At 44.6% G+C, this 21,492-nt stretch overlaps 1 protein-coding gene and 1 long non-coding RNA gene across 3 annotated transcripts in view; one reads left to right on the plus strand and one right to left on the minus strand.

The window, feature by feature from the left end:
* Nucleotides 1-8,889, minus strand: part of MAP3K2 (mitogen-activated protein kinase kinase kinase 2) — a 97,777-nt gene extending 88,888 nt beyond the window's left edge. Inside the window, exon 1 of one of the 2 annotated variants that reach the window (XM_047869445.1) lies at nt 8,320-8,889. The gene's annotated coding sequence lies outside the window, so the exon portion shown is untranslated. The remainder of the gene's footprint in view (nt 1-8,319) is intronic. The other variant, XM_047869444.1, reaches the window with a different exon arrangement.
* A 960-nt stretch (nt 8,890-9,849) lies between these two features.
* LOC125173041 (uncharacterized) lies at nt 9,850-18,796 on the plus strand. Its single transcript, XR_007154902.1, has 3 exons — nt 9,850-9,935; nt 13,689-13,794; nt 18,738-18,796. It is a non-coding gene; the product is annotated as an uncharacterized LOC125173041 (long non-coding RNA).
* The last annotated feature ends 2,696 nt before the right edge of the window (nt 18,797-21,492 follow it).

The raw sequence follows: 21,492 nt of genomic DNA on the forward strand, positions 1-21,492 counted from the left end.
TATGGGGCTTCTGTACATATATAATTAAATTTGTTTTTCTCCTGTTTATCAATCTTAAGTCAATCTACCAAATAACCAAGAAGGGTAAAGAAAAAATTTTCCTTCCCAGAAAGCACAATACAAAAGAAAAACCTAGAGTGTTTTTTTTCTTTTACCTATGGCAGCCAGTAATGTTCCAGATAATGACTGCTCCCAAGGGAGGTCCCAAAGTGGGATTCAAAGTAAGAATGACAATGTTGAGCAGAAGCACGTCAACTGACCCTCAATGAACACCTGGCATGAGCAAAAACTAAATCTTTGTTGTTTTAAGGCCCTGAGTTGGAGACTTATTGTTCATAGCCTATTCAGGATGATAGTCTAAAATTTAATTTTATTTCTTTTTAATTTTTTTTTAATGTTTATTTATTTTTGAGACAGAGAGAGACAGAGCATGAATGGGGGAGGGGCAGAGAGAGGGAGACACAGAATCGGAAGCAGGCTCCAGGCTCTGAGCCATCAGCCCAGAGCCCGACGCGGGGCTCAAACTCACGAACCGTGAGATCGTGACCTGAGCTGAAGTTGAACGCTCAACCGACTGAGCCACCCAGGCGCCCCTAAAATTTAATTTTAAACACACTAAAAATTCCTCATGTTCATTCTACTCAATTCAAGAATTGTTTTTTATTTTTTTTTATGTTTATTTTTGACAGAGAGAGAGACAGAGAGACAGAGCATGAGTAGGGGAGGGGCAGAGAAAAGGGAGACACAGAATCTGAAACAGGCTCCAGGCTCTGAGCTGTCAGCACAGAGCCCGACGCGGGGCTCGAACTCACAGACTGCAAGATCATGACCTGAGCCGAAGTTGGACACTCAACTGACTGAGCCACCCAGGCGCCCCATCATTTCAAGAAATTTTATCCCTTCTCTGACCACGTACATTAAAATCACTCCTATCACTTCTCCTAAATATCAGAAAAATTAACATACTTCCCATACCATTTACTTAAAATAGGCCAGGTTATTCTCATTCCACTGAAAAGTGTATTTACTTCAAACACAGAAATCATTCAGGTTTACCCAAATATTTATCAGAACTCTCTGATTTAATTCTCTACAATTACGAAGAATGAGAGGTAAGAATAATATCTATATTTGTGGGCACTTTTCAAAAATCATGTTGGCCCTACCCCCAGAAGATTCCAGCGCACACATTTCCAAGGAGAAGGCTTCATGTAAACAATGTGGAGGCAGAGAGAAGGCTAAGGAACTCTTGCTCTAAAAGAGCCATTTAAAATCCCCATCTTGGGGCGCCTGGGTGGCGCAGTCGGTTAAGCGTCCGACTTCAGCCAGGTCACGATCTCGCGGTCAGTGAGTTCGAGCCCCGCATCAGGCTCTGGGCTGGTGGCTCAGAGCCTGGAGACTGTTTCCGATTCTGTGTCTCCCTCTCTCTCTGCCCCTCCTCCGTTCATGCTCTGTCTCTCTCTGTCCCCAAAAAAATAAACGTTGAAAAAAAAAATTAAAAAAAAAAAAATCCCCATCTATACTATGTGACTATCAACAAGCCTCTTAATACTTCAGGGCCTCAATTTCCTAGCTCAAAACCAGGATACTATGGTCTACCCCAGTCACGTAAAAGTAATGTATGTAAAGCTTCTGACATGTAACAAACACTCAAATATTACTTCTTCCTCCCAAGATATAATTAATGTGTGATATCCTCAATGCCAGAAGATATACCTTTATGAAACAAAAACAGAAAACTAAAGGAGAGATCTGGCTGAAATGCAAAACAAGGATAAGAGGAAAAAAAGAAATGGGAAAGACCAAGGATTACCAAGATAATAGGAAGTCAACTGCAGAATTAAAATATTCATGAGATGAAAAATATTTTTTTTAAAACACAGTAGAGGGCAAAAGAGCAGAACCGCCAATATGGCTATGGAGATCAAACACAAGCAGCTCTCCTGGAACACAAAGTAAAATAACAGAGATGAAAACATTAAAAGATGATGACAAATATGTAAGATGGAGAATGGAAATCTAAAAACTATACACATTGCCAAAGAACCATAATACAAAGAAAAACCAAAGGACAGATAAAAAAAAAAGAATGAACTGAAATAAAATTGAGATATTATGACTCTTAGCTTTCAATCTACATTCGCTATTTGTTTAAATATCTACATAATACCTACATCCATAAACTCAGAAGGCAAGGTATCAATAATTTCTCTTATCTAACCTCCTTAACAAACCAACTTGGCAAATTAACCAACACTCCACTCTCCCTATAAAACCTTTTGATAAGGGGCGCCTGGGTGGCTCAGTCAAACATCCAACTCTTGGTTTCAGCTCAGGTCATGATCTCACAATGTGAGTTCGAGCCTCCATGTCGGGCTCTACGCTGACAGTGCGGAACCTGCTTGGGATTTCTCTCTCTCTGACCCTCCCTGGCTTGCTCCCTCTGAAAATAAATAAATAAATAAATAAATAAATAAATAAAGCCTTCGGATAAAATGTTGAACATGCAATGTTAAATTTATCTTTTACCAAACCAGTACATTTCTGCACCCATCAATTTACCAAGAATCAAATGTGTTTACGTGCTCGTTATACAGTTTAAATATGATATAACCCAAAGAAATTGTGAATGTGAAAACTGTCTCTATGAGAATGAAGTTGAGTGTTTAGAAAGACTCAAAGGCTAGTTTTTAAAAAAAGAAAGTGTTGTTAAAGTGGGCATAGGTGAACAAGCTGTAAGACTCGGAGAAATAACCATACAACTCCAGATGGATCACTTTAACTCAGACTAGTTTACATCTCTGTGTTCAAAAAAAAAAAAATTAAAGTAATAATGTATCACTTAATTCCCCTTATATTAATTTTTTTTAATTAAACTGACCCACCAATCTTAATCACATTAAATAGAAGGGCTTCTATAACATCAAAATAGGCATGACCTAAGTGAACTATGGGAAATTTTTACAATACCTGACAATGTTTACTGAACACTTTTTATATGCGAAGCACTGTACTAAACATATTATTTCATTAAACCTAATGACAAACCAATGAGTTACATACTATTCTCGCTATTTTACAGATAAGTGAAGCATAGATAGGATGAACAGCACAGCTGGGACTCCCATTCAGGTCTGACTCCCAAATATATACTCTTAACTGATTACTAATTTTTGCTTCCTTATCTTTTCTATATTTAATTTTTTCAATATATTATAATCACAATCAGTTTACCTGTAAAGTTTACCAATTTTGTTAACTTAGTTCAAGTACTACCTCTTCTTCAAGGCCTTCTGAAGTGCCTTCCCCATCCTGATACACAGTTGGGTCTCCATGAAAGGTACCAATAGTACTCTGGTAAAGCAATTCCAATTTTCTGGTTGCCCTGATAAAGCAGAGAGGCAGCATGGTGCGATTCTTAAGAGCACATATTGTGAAGTCAGACTACCTGCATTAAAGTTCCAGCTCCACCATGCACAAAAAGTGTGAATATGGGTAGTTACTTATTGTCTCTGTGGTTCAATTTCCTAATCTGTAATATGGGCATAATAATAACTACTTCCTTAGGTTGTTAATAGGGAATAAGTATCTTTAAAGTAGCACCTAAATCAGTGCATAGAATATAGAAATAGCTTACGTTTGCTAAATAAACAATACCACAAAAGAGAACAAAGAAAACTCAACCAATAAATAAAGAAGAAACATTCTGTGAATGATCAGCGATTTGGTAGGCACCACCTTTTAAGAATCTTAGGACACTGAAAAAGGAGGTCCCTTCTGTCAAGTCTCTTTCAATAAATATTTGGCTCCAGGCATGGTGCTGGGTGCCCCAAAATCAACACAACAATGCCTCTGTTCTTGAAGAGCTAACTTCCCAGTGGAGGACACAGACATAATTCTAGAGCAATGTGGTGAGTATGATGGTAGAGAGAGGCAGGTGCAGTGGGCTTGAGAAGCATTCTGAAGTAGTAGTGATGAGGGGACCTAATCTGGGAATTATCCAAAGAATACCGATAAAATCGTATCTTAAACAATTATTTTACTTTGTCATTATTAATTACTAAAGTCCACACAAATTACTAACTGCACAAATGGGAAAAATTACCTTTAGAAAAAACTCCCGAAGTTTATAAACCACATAGTGCTTATAAAATTTACGGTACTATGAATCTCAAACAAAACACTCTTGAGCACTTATAAGAAAGGCAATGTGTTAGTTAGAGGAAGGGCTCCCAAAGATTCTACCTGTTAGTTGGGAAGACAAAGTGTAACAAACAAACAAACAAAATTAAGCAATAATCTAAGGGTTAAGTAACTATAAAGACAACAAGATATGTTACAAAGCATATACGTGATTAACCACCTTAAAAAAATGCAGTCAACAAATGTTCCCAATAAATCCCAGAGATATACAAGGCAAAAAAACCACAAAATTATACAGCCACATTTCTTTCTTTCTTTTTTTTTTTTTTAAATGTTTATTTCTTTTTGCAAGAGAGCGGGGCAGGGGCAGAGAGAGAGAGAGAGAGAGAGAGAGGAAAACAGAATCCGAAGCAGGCTCTGGGCGGTCAGCACAAAGCCCCATGTGGGGCTCAAACCCACAAACTGTGAGACCATGACCTGAGCTGAAGTCGGACACTAAACCCAGCCACCCAGGCGCCCCCAGCCACATTTCTTATAAAAGTATATGTGTGTCTAGATACAGAGATATACCTCACACAACACCTTGAGAATAAGGGAAAGGATTCTTTATTTCCATATATAGTTCATCCTACGTGTGGAAAAACTTCACATAAACTGTTTAATGAATTAAATCGTATTTCTAATGAGAAAATGTGTTACTTAAGTAAATCCTATTATGAAACCTTCTTTAAAACAATAACCTAAAAATAAATAAACCAATAACCCACTAAATGTCAATTAGTTGGGAAATAAATTCAATCTCATATTACATACACTTGATTTATTTCTACCTGGCTTAATTAAAATGAGGTTCCCCTCTAAATGTAACCAACACTCCTTATTATCAGAAATTACAGTATTCATAAAGTAAGTCATAGAAATGTAATATACAGCATAGAGAGTACAGCCAATAATATAACTTTGTAAGGCGACAGATGGTAACTAGACTTACTGTGGGGAACATTCTGTAATGTATAAAAATATCAAATAACTATGGTATACACCTAAAACTAATAGGATACTATGTCAATTATACTTCAATTAAAAAAACAGAAATTCACAAATGTTTACTAACTTGATCATTATGAAATGAGAACACTGAGTGAAGTTTTAAAAAAACATATAATTCTATTATAATTCTTGAACTTCACATAGTGGTAGTATTAGGACTAGAATTTAGATCTTCTGACACTTAATCCAGTGCTCCTTGCATTACACCATAAAAATAGACAGTTTTCTCAAAATGTTTTTTTAAATATTTTTCAATGTTCTATTTTTGAGAGAGACAGAGAGAAAGACAGAGCAAGAGCAGGGGAGGGATAGAGAGAGAGAGAGAGGAGACACAGAATCCAAAGCAGACTCGAGGCTGTGAGCTGTCAACCCAGAGCCTGACGCGGGGCTCGAACTCACAAACCATGAGACCATGACCTGAGCCGAAGTCAGATGCCCGACTGAGCCATCCAGGCACCCCTCAAAATGTTTTTTAATAAATCCATTCTTCCTTTATTATATTTCTGCTTACTTCTGTGCAACAAATATTGGCTAAGAAAAGCTAAAACACAGACTGCTAACTGCAGTGGGGAAAATAGATAGACCTTACCTTCACCCCCATAACCAAGTGATCAAACTCAGCATCACAAATGATGGGACCTGACAACATATGACCTGATGGGAAGCAATATGCAGTACACGGGATCACTGAGGGGTTATTCTTGCCCAAAATATTTAATTTTAAATTAATCAAGCCTTTAAACCTAGCTTACAGTTAACTAATACAGGGAAACTGAATACACTAAATGACACCATAAGAGGGGGGGAAAATCAGACAAAGAAAATGTGACTCATTTTATAAGACAACTGGCTTGATCTCTTTTTAAAAAGCAACCTCATTTTAAAAGGGAGAGGTGAGACTGTTCTAGATTCGAAGAGCTCAAAGAGACTTAACAACCAAATGCAGTGAATAAACCTTGATAGGATCTTGGTTTGGTGTGGCTAGGTGTAAAACACCATAAAAGACCAGTCAGTATAAATAGATTTAAGTATGGATGATGTTAGATTACATTAAGGAACTACCAATAAGAAACTATCAACTAATTATTGATTAGAAAATATGAACTAAAAAAAGTGACAGTAATAGTATTTTGGCTATGTAAGGAAATGTCCATCTTTGGAAATGTATGCTGACATATTTAGGGGGAAAGTGCCATAATGTTTACAGCTTAGTTTCAAATGGCTGAGCCAAAAATAATACACACATATTTATAGATAAAGCAAATACAGCAAGATGTCAACAAATATTGAATCTAAAGGGTCATGGTATGGATGTTCACGATTAGCAATTTCTCATATGCTTGAAACTTTCATAATAAAAGGTTGAGGGAGTGTGTTGAGGAGCCCAGTGAACTCCAATTCTAGAAGGGGAGAAAAGATCAACCTGAAATCAAAGCTGTGGCAACTGTCAAGAATCAAACATGACTGCAGTTTAATACAGCAACTATTAAATAGTTTACCGCTTTGGTAGCAGTAAGGTGAACTAAAAATGAAAGATTCACCTAAACCACTGCTTAAAAGATTGAGTACATAATGTAATCCAATTTTTAAAAATAAGCCTTTAACAACTAGTCTTTCAAAAGAGACACATGGATATCACAGCTAGATAACGATTCTATAATGATCTCACACTCAACATAATTCAACAGGACTCAACATAGTTTATATTTTAACCAAATAACAATTCAATCTATGAACCAACCACTGTCAACTCTATAATTTAACTTTTTCTCTACAGACAATACAAAATCATTCAACTACAAATTTTTTCAAACTGAAAATACACTGGATAAAATTACACAGTACTGTAATTGGGCATCAGTACATTTCTCAAACATTCGCAACTGTGCGTGAAGCTTCACCTACTCAAAGGAATTTATCAATATTTGCTCTGTAAAGAGAAACGTAAAGGCTCTTTTCTTATTCACCAACCATAATCAAAGAAATAATACAGGCCAAAGCTAAAATGAGAATTTTTAGTTTATAAACATTGATCAGTCACCACATACAAAGGAAAGGGGGAAAAAAATCACACCATTACAAGTTTCTATGATATTCTACACACTGAATTTTGACACTCAACTCAGAAATATTGCATAAGACTGCACCAATTACTAAGTATGTTCAGCCATTGCCACATAATTCAGCAACAAGTTTTGCAATAAGGAAATCTCAAGCTAATAACCCAAGTGCGAGTTCCCCGTATTTGTCAAGAACAAACTGCACAAGTAACATTGTAACTTTTCAAGAAACATGCAGTGTTACCAATTTTCTTTTTTTAATTATCATCTTCTAATATGTATCAAATAGTCTTCACTATATTTCCTCTTAAGAAGAGTGAAATTTGTTTTCTGTTCAATCCTACCGCAAAAAAAGGGGAAGGTGCCCAGCGCCTTTTTAAAATTATTTAAAAGCAATAAAACGATTTGGCTAGGTTGCAGCAAAACACATCGAACAGCCTACGTTAGAGGCAAGTAAACTACATTACTCCCAGGAAGAAACTCTCCAGCTCTTCTCATTTTCCTCACATATTTTTTTTTCAAGACACAAAAATACACTCCTACGGAAAAGACATCATAGTGGAATCAAGGCTTCCCAGATTACCAGTTGCATGACCTTGGGCAAATTCCCTAGCTCCCTGAGACTCAATTCTTTTATCTGTAAAATGGGGAGACACTACCAACCTCATTGTGCTGAGAAGACCAAGTCAGACAATGCAAGACAACTGCCCGGCGCAGTTAGTGCTAGCTAAAGCGAGAAGGAAGAATCAACCCCAATCAAAAGAGAATCACAATGTGACAGTGCAAAGGCAAGCACTTTTTCGCTTACTGCACATATCTGATTCTCCCAAGGGACCAGATGCACTCTTGCTTCTAAAATCCCTGCAGAGTACATGTCTGACAGCTACCCAGCTCAGCAGTCTACTTCGCTCAGATCTGGGATCCAGGACAGGATACAGGGACCCCGAGATCTGCCCAATTGGAGCGGGACCACCACCCAGCGAAACCCCCCGCCCGGGGAGCTGCTCACAGGCGGGCTGCGGCCCCCTTCCCGCGGCCCCCGCCCCACACATACACAGGCACGTACCGGCCGCTCCGCGGGGACGTAGGGAGCCGCAGGCCCGAGGAGGGGCCGCCGCTGCCTCCGAGCCCGCCCCTCCGCCCCCGCGCGGCCTGTCACCGCGCCCCCCCCCGGTCGGGGGAGGCCGCGGGCCCCCGGGGGCCGGAGGGGCGCGCGAGGAGTGTGGTGCGGGCCGAGTCTCTCCTTCACATGGAGCCCGCGCCGGGCGGGATGGCGGGCGCGTGGAACGTCGCGGCCGGCCGGGGCCTCTCGGCGCCCTTAGGTACTTCTCGCCGCCGCGGCCCCGAGGCCCGCGCGAAGCTGGGCTGGAAAGGAGGAAGCCGTGGGCCGGGCGCCGCCAGAGGCCGGAGAAGGGGCGGGAGCGGCGACTCCGCGGCTGGAAGTGCCCGGCCTCCCGATCGTCGTCCTAATCGTGGTTGTCGCCGCACGCCGCGCGACCCCTGAACGCCGCACCCAGCGACCGCACCACCTTCGTCAGGCGCCGCCGTTGAGGGCAGCCGGGCCGCCACTACACACGGACCCGTGACGTCGGGCGTAGCGCGGCGCACGTCACGGCCGGCTCGCTCCTGCGCGCACAACCCTCCGCCCGCCGGGAACGGAACCCGCCGCGGGCGCGCGCCCAGCCTACAGCGCCGCGCGGAGGCCAAGGGGAGCGTGCCCGCGCCTGCGCACTGGCTGGCTGCGCCCACGCACGCTCCGCTGCCCCCACCCGTTAGGCATTGCGGGGATTCCCAGTCCGGGTCAGCCCCAGCGCCAGCCCCGCCCCTAGATCACCGCCGCCTTCTCCGAGTGGCACGCGCACGCGCACGCGCACGCGCACGCGCACGCGCACGCGCACGCGCACGCGCACGCGCACGCGCACGCGCACGCGCACCGTCATCCTCCGCCTCCGGGAGTCCTCGGCGCCCGAGACTTCCAAGCAAACCCGGGCGAGGGTTTCCTGCGTCGGCTTTGAGCCAGGCGCTGAGCAGCAGAGCAAGGAGAGGCTGCGACCGACTCAGTCTGTGGCATGTCGTCTGCAGGCGAAAAGCCTCTTAATTTTCGGACTTCACTGCAGAATTGTTTTCTGAAGCACTTTAGATATTACTGTCGGCTTGTTAGCTAACTGTAAACCACCACCACCACCACCCCCTCCCCGCAGATCGGCCTTTTAAGTTTTACAGCCGTTCTCTGTTTAGTTCCTGTCACCGTTCTAGGGTCGGCCCAGCAAATACTACTTCCCCAGTTTTAACAGATGTGGAAACAACCCAGAGAGATGAATTGACACTCATCCCTAGATCAAGTGGCAGAATCTGAAACCTAACTCTGTTTCACTGAATCCTTCCCTCGTTCCCCATCGCCCACAGGATAAAACAAATTAATCGCGAGTGAATAACCTGTATGTATTCCGACTGATTTTAGCCTACGCCACCCTAAACCAGAAAGTATCTTTTCCACCCCCTCTCTTCTTTCTCAAGTACCCCTTAACAACTTCCTGTGCCTTTTTTTTTTTTTTTTTTTTAACCTCGCTCTGCATCTACTTGGCTTCTGGGTACATTATGGAGTCCACCTCCTTCCTGCCTATTCCAGACCACATTTCCACTCCCGGAGAGAGATGGGAGCTGCACCCGCCAGGCCCAGAGGTAGGCAACTGCCCCAACTCAGGAGGCCCTAGCTGCTCAAGGGAGTCTGCTTCCGTGGGGCAGGGACTGCGGGAGAGGGTGTGGTGTCATAAAATATCTGGGTCCCCTTCCTGGAATTGTCATTATAGACCCTTTCACAGAGATGTAAAAGGCGCGGGAGCTTAGTTGCTACTGGACAGATGTTTGTAATAGTGAAAACCTCCGAACAACCTAAATGACTATCAGGCTAAGCTGATAATGAATGGTTCGTCTGTCCTGCAGAGAATTAGGCAGCCAACGCAAAGAAGGGCCAATACCAAAAGGCCTCAAAACTACGGAGCTCAATAGAAAATCCATTTGCTCCCACTTGTTTAAAAAGTAGAGGATTCTGGGGGCGCCTGGGTGGCTCAGTCAGTTAAATGTCAGACTTCAGCTCAGGTCATGATCTCACGGTTCCTGTGTTGGAGCCCTGCATCGGGCTCTGTGCTGATTGCTCAGAGCCTGGAGCCTGCTTCGGATTCTGTGTCTCCCTCTCTCTCTGCCCCCTCCCCTCTCAAAAATAAACATTAAAAAAAAGTAGAGGATTTTTAAGCTTAAGTATGCATAAAATCAAGGTCTTTAAAATTCGTTTTGGTTCTAACATTCTAAGCATGGTATGCCACAGAAAGGAGGCTTTCAGTATTTTTGAGAGCAGGGTTTAAATCCTGTATTGTTTTCCACACTTCCTGGCCTGACCACATAGCAGACATTCAATAAATACCTGTTTACTAAGTAATGTAGAGATTTTTCCTCATACTTCTGCTTACTTCTTCCCTCACCTACTTACCTGGGGACTTCATTCACATCTGGTTCCTTAGAAACACCCTACATGAATATTAACCTTTTTTCTCCATTCTCTCTTTACATTGGTGAGTTTTTCTCTGGCTTAGACAATAAATCTTTGGTACCTTTGGCAATTTTAGTGTATATGATTACAAATTAGGGATCCTGGGGTTTTTTTTTCTTGATGAAATCCTCATTGAATCAGTATTTTTTGCCTTTCTGCTCTGTGCCTGAGATTGCAGTGATAAAGTTGTAGTTTCCACCACTTCTTGGGAACTCTGGAATTGTGTGATGAGGGCAGACCCCTAAGTGGATCAGTATAATACTTAGCGACTTGCCCTGTAGCAGAGCTGTGTATGAGGTGCCCCAGCAGCAGAGAGGAGGACATCACAGGTGTATATAAGGAATGAGGGAAGACTTCAGAGAAGAGGCATGGTGTGTTCATTTTCTACTGCTGCATAATAAACTGCCTCAGACTTAGTGGCACCTATTTACTATTAGTTCACAGCTCTCTAGGTCAGAGTTTGCACAGCATCATGGCTGGGTTCTGTGTTTGGTATCATGAGGCTGAAATCAGGATATCAGCTGGGCTGAGTTCTTATCTGGAGGCTCTGGAGGAAGACCTGTTTCCATCTTCATTCTTGTTGTCAGAAGTCAGTTCCTTGTGGTTGTGGGATTGAGGCCCCCATTTCCTCCCAGGCATTCATCCAGGGCCTGCTATCAGCTTCTAGAGCCCACCAGCATTCCTTGCCATGGGACCCCTCCATCCTCAACACCAGCAACAGAGAATTTCTTGAAAATCAAATCCCCCTCACGTGTTGAATCTCTGACTTCCTCTTTTGTTACCAGCCAGAGAAAACTCTGTGCTTTTTAAAAGTTCATATGATTCGGTCAGGCCCTGCAAGATAATCTGTTCTTAGAAATCAATCTAATCATAGGGGTACGGCTCATTATAGTCACAGTATCAGGCCATGTTTACCACGCAGGCCATGTTTACCTGTGGATCTTCAGGGACATAGGAGAATCCTGCCCATCACACACGGTGAGCTGAAACTTGCATCTGGGTAGCTATTTGCTGGAATGGAGGAGGGAGGAATGGGCATTCCGGGCAGGACTCAAGTCTGCACAAGCTTGGAAGAACAGCCCTTGTCCTGGAAAGGGCAAGAATTGCTGGCCTCAGGGTGTTTGGAGAGATGCAGCCAGTGGGTAAATCCAGAGGAGGAAGAGAGCAACCAAATGAGGAAGGAAGAGTGCTCAAGCAGGCTAACAATCCTAAGTAAGGAGATAAAGGTCTAAACTACAGCGGTGGCTGTGAAAGTGACCTGAGGAGTGTCAGTTGGGATGCATTCAGCTGCAAGGAACAAGACAGACACCTGGCCCAAAACAGCTTCAACAGTGAAGTTTATTTTTTTATATAACAAAAACCCAATAGAGTGGTCCATAATTGGTTATGGCTGTGATTGTCATGTCTACAGTCATAAGATGACTCCCTCACCTCCAAATATCTTGGCCTCCTACTCAGGAAAGGGAAAGGATTCATATTCTCTCTCCCTCTTTCTCTCTCAGCTTTTAACTTTGGAAACAGGTTTAGATTTACAGACAGATTGAGCGGATAGTACAGACAGCTCCCAGATATGCCCCACCCAATTTCCCCAATTATTAATATTTGATACATTTTTCAGATTAGGGAACCAATATTAATACCTTATCATTAACTAAAATCCATACTTTATTCAGATTTCCATAATTTTTACCTAATGTCCCTTTTCTGTGTCAGAATGCCATCCAGGATCCCCCATTACACTTAGTCCTCCTGTCTCCTTAGGCTCCGCTTGGTTACAATGTCCCTTGTTTTTGATGACCTTCACAGTTCTGAGAAGTAGTGGCCAGATATTTTGTAGAATATTTCTCCACTGTGGTTTGTCTTATGTGTTTCTTATGATTAAAGTAAGGTTTGAATTTGGGGATGAAGATCACAGGGGTAAAGTGCCCTTCTCATCACAGCCTGTCATCAACGTGATTTATAAAGGTTAAGGTTGACCTTGATTGCCTGTTTGAAGCCTCATTTCCAGGTTTCTCTATTCTCCCCCCCCCCAACTTCTATATTGTATTCTCTGAAATGAAATCACTGTGCTCCCACCTAAGGAGTGGAGAGTTATGCTTCACCTCCTAGAGTGCAGAATATCTACGTAAATTCCTTGGAATTCTCCATGGAAAATGTGTCTCTTCTCCCTCAGTTATTACCTATTCTATCATTTATTTATATTAATATGGGCTCACAGATGTTTATTTTATACTTTAGGTTGTAATCCAATATAACATTATTTTTTTTTTTTGCTCAAATTGTTCCAGATTTGGCCATTAGGAGCTCTTTCCACTGGTTCCTGTGATCCTCTGAGGGTCTCATCATTATGAGATTTTCTTTTTTTCTTTCTTTTTTTTCCCCCTACTTTTTTAGTACTTCCTAACTTTCTGGCATTACCAGATGTGCCAGACTCATCCTGAATGTTTCTTGCCCCAGTCCTAGAATCAGCCATTCTCCGAGGAGCCCTGTTTCCTTCTATTGGAGAATAACATTAGAAACCAAAATCTGAGGCTAGATGTGTTTGGGATTCTCTTCATCAAGAACAATCTCACGTCAGCCCTCCAGCAGAGTACCCCTTTTGTTCTTGCTAACAATCTGCTAATGGTGCCCCCAAGTTCATTCTCCTCTTTCCATGGCAATTGAATTTTAGCTGAGCAATAGACGCCCCCCCCCCAATAATAAAGGGTTTATTTCCCAACCTCCCTTGCAACTAAATGTGGTCATATAACTAAATACTAGTAAAAGGGAAATCAGTGGAAGTGTCCATCCAAGAACCTTCTTGAGAGACCCTTCCTCAAGAGTCTAGTGCTTTGACCCCTTTGATCCCTCTGCCTTCATCCCTTTCTCCATCCTGGAATACCTTACAGATCATCTTGAAGAAGGAGAACAAGGGGGCCGTGCAAAGAACTGGTGGAAGCAGAACCCCCATCCTGGTCTGAACCACAGGACTCTGTACTTTCACATAAGAAAGGGGTAAGTCACTGTCACTGGTAGCTGAACCTAGTCCTAGGAGCATCTCATTGACCAGAGCTGAGCCAGCTCCATTTCTGTGTCTGCAAAGGAGTCAGCATTACCATAATGTGGACAGCCCACATGAGGTGTGCCCCAGGGCTGGGCACACTGCCAGACCATGTCTGGCCACAAACCCAGGCTAGAGGTTACCAGGGAGCTGAGGGATGGATGGCTGTTGCATAGCAGCTAATCATGTCTTCCCTGAGAAGCACATGAAAAGTTGGGATTTAGGGAGCCAGAGAAGGACCGTGGGCTATATAAATGATCCATGGTAAGTCTGTTATTTTTTTTTTTTAATTTTTATTATTGTCATCATGATCCCCTGGGGTGGACACTCACTTTGCTCTGTCAAAAAGCAAAATGTAATATTAGTAAAGTAAATCTCCTGATAAAAAGTCCACAGTGCTTCTGCAAGCAAAGAAAAGTCATTTCTGGGATTTCAGCTGTTGGGGATTGCCCAAAAAGCTTTCCAAAAGCCTTGGAAAGAGGTCCTATGATAAGATTTCCCACAGAGGTTGGTCTTGAATTTTCTGTGATCTTGGTCATCCCTAATTCTTTCCTTTATCAGTTGCTATTGGGTATATTTCTTTAAAATTACGTTTGTCATATATTTTCTCATTATGTTACACATATTAATGGAAAATGTGGAAAACACAAGGAAGAAAACCCTCTTGTTCCTTCTATAGCTGTTTCCTTCAGTCTTTCCTCCCTGCATAGATCTTTGTTGTGCTGGTATTTTTTTGTTTTTAGGTAAGTTTTTAGATAGATTTTATGGTAGTTTGACTTTATTTTCTGCTTGAATTACAAACATAAATTTGATAGCTGGTATGTATACTTAAATTTTAACTTGTTCTAATTTTTTTAAGTTTATTTATTTCCGAGAGAGAGAGAGAGAGAGAGAGAGAGAGAGAGAGCGTGAGCGAGCATGACCGGGGGAGGGGCAGAGAGAGATGGGGGAGAGAATACCAGGCAGGCTCCGTGCCATCAGCACAGAGCTGGACATGGGGCTCAGTCTCACAAACTGTGAGATCATGACCTGAGCCAAAATCAAGAGTCAGACACTTAACCGATTGAGCCACCCAGGCACCCCTCTAATTTTTTTTTTTTTCAGTGAAAGATGTTCATATAATGGATAGAGAGCTAAGGACAGCTTCTTGGCTGCAAGAGAACAGTTAGGGATTTCTTTTTGCCCGTGGTGTTTATGGCAGGATGAGAGATCACATGAGATACCGATGCTAAGGGAAATCTGAGAAGTGCAACTCATTCCTTTCACATTCCCTTAGCCCTTGTCCCAGCTCACTTTCCATGATATGGGGAAATTATGGGTTGCCATTGGGGGAGAACTTCGTGTTTTGGAAAAGGACCAAGAGATGTTTAAATCACATGGGTTTACTAAATTAGTGCGTTCTAAGACTATAGTAAAGATACACCTTTAAAATATCAAATTGTTGACAATAATCAGTTTTTTAGAAGTTGGCCTTTTGCTTGGGGCCTCCTGGTGACCTCTACCCCCTGCAGCACCCCCTAATGGTCAACCTTTGCTTCTGATCTTTGTGTCTTGTTTCTTCCCTTTATCCTGTTTATATTTTCTTCTCTTCCCATTCCTCTTTTTCCTTGTCTCTCTGCACCATGTTTTATTAGGTGTTTTTCACAAACATCCTGAGAAAGACAGGTCAGCAGAATTATTATTCTCATCTGCATATAAGGAAAAAGTAGCAAAGAAAGGTGGGATTGCTGTCACCAGGCTGCTGGGACTCCTCATGGAGCAGGCCTGAGTGGAGGTCATGCGTCCACCCCTGCCGAGTGCCTGGTGTCTCAGGATCCCTCCCTAAAGCCAGGTCCCAGAGCCCCTCCCTGATTGCCTAATGCCACAGGGCACCACTCCCTGCCTTTCCTTCAGCTGCCCCTCCCAGCACTGGGGCTCTGCCCTCCAGGTTCAGCCTGACCAGTGGTGACACCACTGGCTTCCTTCCCTCCAGGCCTTCCCAGTCTGCTCTCAGAACTGGTTTCCAGGACCCGCCCCTCCCCCAGGTACTCACCGGCAGACACCGGTGAGGAGTTAGTCACCTTCATCCTTCTGGCTCACCACACCCATCAGTCCAGTGTGGTTTAGCTCCTTCCACAGCTGGTTCCTGCAAGTCTGCTCAAACGGTTGACGTCCTTCATCTGAAGGTCTGGTTCTTCACCATAGGCCACCCTGTCTGAAGCTGCACTGGAGAAGGTTCAGCATCCTGAAAGGCAGCAGTGCCACTGACTCCTCAGCCCCTCCAGACTGCTGAGGTTGCTCAGACCGGTCTCCGTGGGGTTCCCTGTGCCCTCAGTGGCCACCCTGCTATGGCCAGGTCTGGTGGCTCTGGTCAGGCTAAATTATGAATACTAGAGTTGGCAGGGACTGATGCCTGCTCCTCTTGGCCTGGCTTGCTCAGTGTCCTCATCTAGAAGACAGAAAAGAGCATCCTGCCCCAGGATTCTGAGAGACACCAGTGGGACAAGGCATGTGGAGACCATTGGAGGGACACCTGGGTGGCTTGGTCAGTTAAGAGTCTGCCTCTTAGATTTGGTTCAGGTCATGACCTCATGGTTGTGAGATCGAGCCCCATGTTGGTCTTGCTTAGGATTCTCTCTCCCTCTCTCTCTGACCCTCCCCAACTTGTGCTCCCCCACCCCTCTTGTGTACCTGCACACATGCTCCTTCTCTCTCAAAAAAGAAAAGAAAAGAAAGCCACTGCAAACAGGCAGGCTTGTCCCCACCTGCTGCCCATGAGAGGCCTAGCACCGCACCTGCCCAGTAAGACCAGCAGCCACTTCAGAATGGAGGGTACCCCAAAACAACCAGAAGGTAGTTATTTTCAGGGAGACCAATTCTGAGATGGTGGTCCCACGTTATGAGCCCCCACCTCTAATTCTGGAGTTCACTCAAGGCTCAGATTCTTGTGAGCCAGCTGGTCCATCAGCCTTGGGCATAGCACAGGGTTTGTGGCAGGAGAACTTGGGCAATTTTCTGTCACCACTGGAGACACAGTGTACCATCCGGAGTCCCTAGACTCTTCCCCTGCCATGCCTGCCCTCATTCTCCCTGACCCTCCACCACCTTCCTTAAGAACCAGCTTCTCGTGTTCTCTGCCCTGGAAGTTATTCACACCAAAGGAAGAAAAGCTGAAAGGTGTTACCTCCCCCTGCCCCAGAGGTTTTTAAATTTATGAAATTTATAGACATATTTCTGAGCAGAGAAACTGATTGACTGGTTGACTTGGCTGGGTTTCCCCATCCTGGCACCTACTGTAGATTCCCTTGATGTTGCCCAGTTTTGCTGAGCTCTCACTTACAAGTCCAGTGTCATGGCCCTGCCTTTGACCCAGCCCCACTGCCTTGAAACCCTGTAGCCTGAGGAGGCCTGTAAGTGGGACAGCCCAGCAATAACGAGTATCTCTAGCACCCCATTCTTGGTTTCTGAATGCCATTCTCCACTAAAAGGGACCGGGGCTGCCACAGAAGTACGAAAGCCTGGGACATTGTGCATGTGTTAAAAGGACATAGGAGCCAGCTTCAAGAGACTGAATTTGGTCAAATCTGGGACATGTTAAACATTAAAACAGTGATAATTATGGATTATCTCCCATATAATAAAATAATCCACGAGGCATACTGATCTAAACATAAATGGGGAAGAAGGGAAAGCTCTCCCTAATAGGAAAATGCCAATGACAAATGTAAAAGGAATGGTGGAGTCAAGAAATTCATAATGGATATTCAGACCAGTGGATGAAAGCTTGATGAAGAGCAGGATGCTTCCTCTCAAAGTCTCCCCTCTCGAGTAATTAATTAGAAAGAGAAAATAGTAATTTTACAGTGGAGAAGCCTGGCAAACATCTTTACAAAACAAAAACCCTGCAACCCTGCCACTTAGGCTTCTGGAAGTCACCTGCTAATGCTTTCTGAGAGTGACCTACGCCCCTGTGTACTCAGCAACTTGTGCTTAGTGTCTGTCTACCTATGCCAGGAGCCTGAATACACCTGGATCCAGCCCAGATACACACTACTACAGTAATTACTGGCCAAAGAACTTTCAACTAAAAAATAAAAAATTAAAATATAAAAATTAAAAAACAAAACATATTTCCTATGGGCGACCACCTGCCGTTGGCTGTGAATTTCTGCCAAGGTGCATGAGCTCAAGCAAGTTTCTTAACCCCTCTGAGCTTCAATCTTTCATCTGTTTAATGAACCAGCAGTTCCATTCCTGGAGAAATGAACACACATGTCCACACAAAGTCTTGTACATATATGTTCATTACTGCTTTTTTCATAATAGCTCCAAAATGGAAACAGCCCAAATATTCATTAACTGGTTAGCAGAACAATGATAATGTTTCAAAAGCATTATGCTAAGTGAAAGAAGGCTGTCACCAAAGGACTATATGTTCTGTTATTCCGTGTAAATGAAAGTCTAAGAGGGGAGTCTGCTGGTTCAGTTGGTTGAACATCTGACTCTTGATTTTGGCTCAGGTCGTGATCTCAGGGTCCTGGGATCAAGCCCTGACTTGGTCTCCATGCTGAGCATGAAGACTGCTTAAGATTCTCCCTCCCCTTCTCCCTCCCCCTTCTCCTCTCCCTCTCCCTCCCTCTCCCCCTTTTTCCCTCTCTTTCTCTACCTCTCCCTCCCTGTCCCTCCCCCCCATTCCTCCCCCCCTCAAATAATGAATGAATGAATGAATGAATGAATGAAATAAAGTCTAGGAAAGGTAAGACTATAGTGGTCAGTGGTTGCCAGAGGTCAAGGGTAGAGGATTGGCTGCAGAGTGGTGACAGAAATGTTCTGTGGTGAACACTGTGATGTTGGTTACAACATTGTTATACTTTAAAATGTTTTTTTTTTTTTCAACGTTTATTTATTTTTGGGACAGAGAGAGACACAGCATGAACGGGGGAGGGGCAGAGAGAGAGGGACACACAGAATCGGAAACAGGCTCCAGGCTCTGAGCCATCAGCCCAGAGCCCGATGCGGGGCTCGAACTCCCGGACCGCGAGATCGTGACCTGGCTGAAGTCGGACGCCTAACCGACTGCGCCACCCAGGCGCCCCACAACATTGTTATACTTTAGTCAGAACTCACCAAATTGTACAGGTAAAATTGGTGTCTTTTATTGTGTGTAAATCAAACCTAATAAAACTGATAAAAAATAATACATTACATTGTCATTGTAAGGGTTAATAGGATGATATATACACAAAGACCAAGTTCATTGCCTGACCACAAGAGGAGTCCTAAAATTATAACTATTACCCTGTCCACAGTCTTTGGCATAAGCAAGGCCAGTGTGTAGGCAAGAGGCCCTCCCAGGGGAGCCACCCTCTTAAGACATTCTGCAGCTAAACCGAGTAACCAGATGGAATTAAAAAAGCACAGGTTCGAGAAGAGATGCCACGAGACCCACACAGGAGGCTGTCACCACCCTGGGGGCCCTGGAACAGCTGAAGCCCCAAGGAAATGGACACGCACCCCCATCTGAGGAGCCTCCCTCTGCCATCCTCCTGGTTCGGTGTCAGGAAGTCATGTCCTGGCACCACCACCGCCCTTACCTGGCTGGAATGGTAAAAGCCCATCCTGTCTGCTGCCATCGCCCACACCTTCTGCACCTCCCTCCCCCCTGCCTTGCACAGCCTTGTCCAATTCATCGCCCAGGCAGAGCATCCACCCCTAGGAATCCACTCTGTAGTCCACGTTCACTCTGGTCTGGAAGCTGTTAGCGTGAGGACCAAACCTACTGCCCCAGGAGACACTGGAAGGAAGGCGGAGGGGTGAAAGGGAGAAGCAAGAAACAGGCCTCACTGTTACAGCAAGAGACCTAGTTGTATTTAGATATGTTATGTCTTGTTGCTTGGCAACCAGGGCTCAGCCCGTGTGCTGGCTAGGGAAGAGGGGGTCTCTTTGTTGGAGCTGCTTGCAGTGACTCATCTCTCCGTGCTCTGGCCCCTAGGACTAGGTTAACAGGCAACGTGGTTTCAGGCTGGGTGCAGGTGGCAGGGCTCTGCTTGCTGTGGAATCAAAGCTTGGAGCAGCACCAGCTCCTCAAAGGAATGTGGGCAGCAGCCAGACCACCACGGGGCTCCTGGTTCCGCTAGCTGGGTATGCTTGGGCAAGTCACTTAACTCTTCCCACCTCAACCTCTTCATCTTTAAGGAGACTATGAGGGGCCCCTGGGTGGCTCAATTGGTTGAGCATCTGACTCTTGATTTCTGTTTAGGTCATGATCCCAGGGTCGTGGGATTGAGCCCTGCATTGGGCTCCACGCACTGAGCGTGGAGCCTGCTTAAGATTCTCTCTCTCTGTGTCCCTCTGCCCCCTCTCCTGCTTGCCCTCTCTCTCTCTAAAACAAATTTAAAAAGTAAAAGAAGACATTAAGAGTGACTTCTGGGGCACCTGGGGGGCTCAGCTGGTTGAGTGTCCAACTCTTGGTTTCAGTTCAGGGCATGATCTCACAGTTCATGAGTTCGAGCCCCGTGTCGGGGTCTGTGCTGACAGTGTGGAGCCTACTTGGGATTCTTTCTCTTGCTGTCTGCCCCTCCCCCCCACACGCATGTATGTGTGTGTGCTCGCGCTCTCAAAATAAACTTAAAAAAAAAAGAGTGACTGCTCATTGGGGATTTACAACAGATTTCAAACACGTTAACTCATCCACACTTATGTCCTCTCTCCACTGGACAATGAGGAAACTATATGTAGTCCAGGGCAAAGTTAACCAACTTTCCTAAAGTCACTTAATTTGTACATGGGGGAGGTGCAATTCGAACCCAGGTGTGTGCAGTTCAGTGTGCTATATGTCTTTTCACCGTGGCACCTCACGTCGTGCTCAAGTGCCTTGACAGTGTCAGGGACTTAGTTCCCAGGCTCAGGCCAGTGAGATTCTCCAGGGCAGTTTCTCAGCACAGAGGGTTGGAGAACTCTCTCTGATGTCAGGGCCATGTCTTTAGTTAGAAAAGCGCCCACAGTCCCTGCACCCCAAGTGGGTGTGGGGGGGTACAAAGCCACCTTCGTGCCTCGGCCCACCTGCTCTTGCTGTCAGCAGTGCAATAGAAACTGCAGCTTCCCTTTTCTATACCTGGGTCACCTCACAGCGTGTCTTCCAAGCACCACAGTGTCAGATTCTGTGGTTACAGGATCTTCCAAGCACCACCAGTCTCCTATGGTTACAGGAGTCAGTGTAAAGGATACAAATCTCGCCATACAAATACCGCTTCTCAGAGCACATCCCTGGCCCCTGTTGGCCATAGGATGAAATTTTGACTCCAATGGGTGGCAGACAGAAAAAGCCTCCATCATGGGGCCCCTCCTCGTCATTCCCGTCACACCCTGCACTCCAGGCCCCATATCCTCAACCTGCCCCACCTCGGGGTCATGGCAGGTCCTCTCAGGCCTGTGGGTCCACCAAAGAGTGCCTTCTCCCCTCCTCCTACTCATTCTGCCAGCCTCCCTGCCATGCTCTGCTAAGGCCCTCCTGGCCTGCCCGTGCTGGGAGCTCCCAGGGCCCACTACAGCTCACCGATGCAGGTGATGCAGGTCGTGCCTTCCCCATACAGGGGAGGATGCTGAGGCCTAGGAAGGTGACTCTCCTAGGTCACAACCCCCTCCAACCAGACTGACAGCTCCCATGCTGTCCT

The sequence above is a fragment of the Prionailurus viverrinus genome, chromosome C1 (genome assembly GCF_022837055.1).
Source record: "Prionailurus viverrinus isolate Anna chromosome C1, UM_Priviv_1.0, whole genome shotgun sequence".
NCBI classification, from domain to species: Eukaryota; Metazoa; Chordata; class Mammalia; order Carnivora; family Felidae; genus Prionailurus; species Prionailurus viverrinus.